The sequence below is a fragment of the Myotis davidii genome, unplaced genomic scaffold (assembly GCF_000327345.1).
Source record: "Myotis davidii unplaced genomic scaffold, ASM32734v1 scaffold370, whole genome shotgun sequence".
Taxonomy (NCBI): domain Eukaryota; kingdom Metazoa; phylum Chordata; class Mammalia; order Chiroptera; family Vespertilionidae; genus Myotis; species Myotis davidii.
This window is the reverse complement of record NW_006288615.1, coordinates 9041427-9046504: the sequence shown is the minus strand read 5'-3', so window position 1 is coordinate 9046504 and position 5078 is coordinate 9041427. Positions and strand designations below refer to the sequence as shown.

At 41.9% G+C, this 5078-nt stretch overlaps 1 pseudogene; it reads left to right on the top strand.

The window, feature by feature from the left end:
* The first annotated feature begins 3082 nt into the window (after positions 1-3082).
* LOC102771337 lies at positions 3083-4627 on the top strand (annotated as a pseudogene).
* Positions 4628-5078: the final 451 nt, after the last annotated feature.

Here is a 5078-nt window from a genome sequence, read left to right as displayed (position 1 = left end):
TAGCTCCGCTGCGACCTTGCAGTGCGACATGGTACAGTACAGTCACTCACCTTTGCTCAGCTTCAGTTTCCACATCAGTAAGTGAGGATAATCCTCCTGTAGGGTAGTTATGAGGACTAAGTGAGCAATACTTGGAGGATTTCATTAGACAGAACTTAGCGGTGTGGCTAGTGGCCGGAAGTCCCGCCTGTCCGTAGTCACCGCTGCCGCCCCGGTTGCGGTGGTTGTGGTTGGTGCTCTGAGCTCCGCGGCTCCGGAGCCGGCTGCGTCCTGCCCCGCCGCTGTGGTGAAGCAGATGTTGACACTGACAAACGGAAGTGTCTGGGTCCGTCTGACCTCACTGGGGATCATCAGGGAACCCGTCCAGCTCCTTCCCAAAAGGCAGTCCCCCTGTTGTGGATAAGACAGTCCCGCAGCCCAACCTAACTATGGGCGACTCTGCGAGAAGGCACAGAGGAAGGTGGACTCTTGCATGTGGCCTGCGGTGGAGAGAACACTTGGTTTCTGAGGGCCAGCGCTGGGCCAGGTGCACCGTACCTGCTTGTGTACCTTGTAAATAGCCGGCCATTTTCAGTTGTTACTCCAGAACCTCTTCTCATAGACCTAGTAGTGCATTTGTAACTGGATTGATTTCTTAATACATGGGAAGGTTTTTTTTCCCTTAGACTAGTAAGTTATCGTACAGAGTTTTCAGTTTTTCTTTTTGTGCACTGCCCTTGTGGCTATCCTCTCCAGAGAACTCGTTCCTCTGGGAATCATATTTCTATATTGAAGTGAGGTAGGTGGGGTATTAAAGTGACAGGGAGGGAGGTGATGCATTTTATTCTGGACTATGTTTGAAGTGTTAGATGGCTAAATATTAAAAGCATTCAAATTAAATCCTTAGCAATCGGAACACTTGCCCTACTAGGTTTTGCCAACTGCCAATCATGTTGGAGAGCTAATGTGTACCTCTTTCTGAAACTATTAAGATAAATAATTAACAATAAAACTTTCTGTCATAAAGGCAAAAAAAACCAACATAACTCTTAGTGGTGCCTGGTACATAGTGACGTCTGGATAAAGGTTAGCTCTCATTATTACTCCAGTCAGCATTTTTGGACAAAACCCCTACTAACAGCCAAGGTCAAATTTTCCCTTCCCTCCCATCTCAAGTTCTGCCAGCTGGGCCCTGCTTCCAGCTGCACACAATGACCCTTGGACATTTTGGCCAAAGGAAAGATTTAAGAATAAACTGAAGTTCAGTTTCAGCCTGGGAAGTTGTACTTTATCTGCTCCTCAGCTTCAGTTTCGGCCTTTATAAGATCTAACAGTTGAATGCCAACTTCAGCGTGCTTTCTGGCATCCACAACTTGTAATCAATGACCATGTAATTACATAGGTTATGGTCATACCTAGTTAGTATGGCATCCTGATTTATGATTAATGATTGAATATCCACCTTCAAATAAAGATAAACATTTTAGATATAACTTGGGAGTGAAAATTTTCCTACCTTAAACTGCTGTTACAATAAAAGCCTAACGAGGCAGGCAATCGAGGCTGCCTAGTTCCTTTAGCCAGGCAGTCCCTTATCCCTCTCTTTCACAGCAAACGTGTCCGGGTAATCCATTCAACCATCACCCAGGGTCTGCTGGTCAGCCCTGGCATGTGCTTTATATGTTGAATTCTATCGATCAGTTTAAGTGTGAATGTGCTTTTAGAATGCAAATATTTCTTACATGATATTTGCTATAAAGATCCTTCTTCTACTGCAGGGGAGATGCTAAAATTGGTGTACATGCAATTAAAGAGGATGTGCAAATGGAAATTCAGAAGCTATATTTCATCTTGAGAGCAAGTTACATTCTCCATTTCTAGAACCAAGGTTTACAGACAGCAACTGAATGCAAAAGACATTACGTAAAAAATAAATAAGGGTGTCCTGGCAGGTGACTCGGTTGGAGCATCGACCCATGCACCAAAAGATTGAGGGTTTGATTCCCAGTCAAGGCACATATCCAGGTTGTGGGTTTGATCCCTGATTGGGGTGTGTGTGGGAAGCAAACTATCAATGTTTCTTTTTCACATTGATGTTTCTCTCCCTCTGTCATCCTCTCTCAAGAAGGAAGGAAGGAAGAAAGAAAGAAAGAAAGGAGAGAGAGAGAGAAGAGAAGAGGAAGAAAGAAAGGAGAGAGAAAGCAAAAGAAAGAAAGAGAGAAAGAGAGAGAGAAAGAGAGAAAGAGAGAAAGAGAGAAAGAAAGAAAGAAAGAAAGAAAGAAAGAAAGGAGAGAGAGAGAGAAGAGAAGAGGAAGAAAGAAAGGCGAGAGAAAGCAAAAGAAAGAAAGAGAGAAAGAGAGAGAGAAAGAGAGAAAGAGAGAAAGAGAGAAAGAAAGAAAGAAAGAAAGAAAGAAAGAAAGGAAGAAAGAAAGAAAGAAAGAAAAAAGAAAGGAAGAAACAGAAAGGAAGAAATCTGCCTGGTCAGTGTGACTCAGTGGTTGCGCATTGACCCAGGAACCAAGAGGTCACTGGTTTGATTCTCTGTCAGGGCACATGCCCAGGTTTCAGGTTTGATCCCCAGTAGGGGTTGTGCAGGAGGCAGCCAATCAATGTTTCATCAATATTTCTATCTAGCTCTCTCCCTTTCTCTCTAAAAATCAATTTTAAAAAATTAATAAAGATATATTTTAAAATAAAATAAACAAGGGCAACATATCTTAGTGCTGTTGTTTTTTATAAAACCTCATTCAATAGTGCATGAAGTTTCGGTTTGTCAGAATACTTTAATTAAATTTGATTATCACCAGTGATGCCCAAAACTTCAAATCCAGGAGTTACTAAAGAGGAAATGCTTTTAATAGTTGCTCATAATCTTAGTAATTTGATAGTAACTGTATCATGAGCTGCTCTCTGCTCTACTTAAGATCTCTTCACTGCCTGGTAGAAATTAATGATTCTGAACGACATTAAAAATTTTAAATACAACGGACGTAATACAGTTACAATTTTTGAATAAAATTGATTCCTATACTTTAGAAGCTTATATCCTATGATGGTAATCTTCAGTGTAAAATTTGGTTAAATAATAATTTCAAGTCTCAACCATTGATGATTTGGTCAGTATGCACACTATGAATGTGACTCAGCCATACACCACATTAAGACATGGCAATCGCCGGTGTGGGTGGCAGTGTGCCTAGAGGAGAGGCCAGCCCAGGTGGCCCTAGTGGGGTTCACCTAGAGGGGCAGGGGAGTCACCTGCAGCAGCTACGCCTATTGCCCGCCTATCTGCCATGCCTGCACTCCATGGGAGGCTGGGCTGGGGAGTGCCACTGCCACTCACACCCAGCCAGGGTGTTAGCAAAACATGGTGGATCAGTTGGCAAACAGCGAAGCAAATACTAGATGTATAAATATAGTAGAAAACTGTTTTGTAGCAGCTGGTCAAACCTTAACTATACCCAGAGGGATGCTTATTGGAGGAGTATTGACTAAGTTGTGCAGAAAAAGCCAAAGCAAAGCAGTTCTTCTTTTCTTTCTTTCTTTTTTTTTTACATTTTTATTGATCTGAGAGAGGGAGAGGGAGAATCATCGATCCGCTGCCTCCTCCCCCCTCTCCCCCCCAGGGATTGAGCCCGCAACCCGGGCATGTGCCCCTGACCAGAATCTAACCCGGGACCTCTAGGTCCACAGGCCAACACTCTATCCACTAAGCCAAACCAGCTAGGGCAGCAGTTTTTCTTGTTTAATGACATTCTTGTATACTGCAATATTGTCATCCAGTAGAAAAAATATAACATATTATTCCCCTGGAAAATGTCACTATTGATTCCATCGAAGATGAGGAAGACTTGAAGAATGGATGGCGTCTCAAGACACCAACTAAATCATCTGCCGTTTATGCTGCCACTGCTACTGAGAAATCAGAATGGATGAATCACGTAAGTAAATGTTACGATTTATTCTCCAAAAGTGGGAAGACACCCAGTAATGAACATGCTGTCTGGATTCCTGACTTTGAGGCAACTGTTACAGAAGCAAAACTCACACCTTTAACTGTCGTCACCGTTGCTGCAAATGTGGTTTTGTTGTCTGTGGGTCCTGCTCTGAAAAGGGATTTTTTCTTCCCAGCCAGCCCTCTAAGCCTGTGTGGAGTTGTAACTTCTGCTATGACCTACTTTCTACCGGGGACATGGCCACATGCCAGCCTACTAGGTCGGACTCCTACAGTCAGTATTGAAGTCACCTTTAAATGATGTATCTGATGCTGATGCTGCTGATGATGATAGCAGTGACTAAGGACATATTTTGAAATATTTAATTGGTTGTGACCATCTGAGAAATCAGCTTTGGGGAGGAATGTAAAATTCTGAGCTCTTGCTTAATTTTGCTCTAGCCATGAATTTACCTGAGAAACTTTTAACCTGTGTCTCAATATATTCTAGAGAAAGTAAGTCCTGTGGTCATTCCCCTCAACTCCACTACTACCACCTCCCCCGAACCATTCTAATGGTTAAGAAACAGTAACAAAATACATGATTTGGAAACACTTTGGCTTTGTCATATATCAAGTGGTGCCTTATCATAATAGCACTATTACATAAAATAAATCCCTACTTTCTCACTTTTTAGTTTGTCTTAAAAATAAACTGGTCGCCCGGCTGGCGTGGCTCAGTGGTTGAGCATCGACCTATGAACCGGGATGTCATGGTTTGATTCCTGGACAGGGCACATGCCCAGGTTCAGGCTCAACCTCCAGTAGGGGGAGTGCAGGAGGCAGCAGATCAATGATTCCCTCTCATCATTGATGTTTCTCTTTCTCTCTTTCCTTTCTGAAATCAACCAATATATCTAAAAAACCCCACACTGGCATTCTTTAAGGTAATGAGTGTTTATGAATGGCTATAATTAGAGAACTTGTCATCTGACAGCTATAAATAACGAAATTTAGAGGTTCTTCATTCTTTGTGAATATTTTCCCATAAGTTATAATTATACTTTTCTTTATAGATTTCAAATTATAATTGTCAAATATAAATTGTAAATTGTCATTCTTAGGAATTTGGTTCGAAATTTATACAATATAGAATTGTCATATT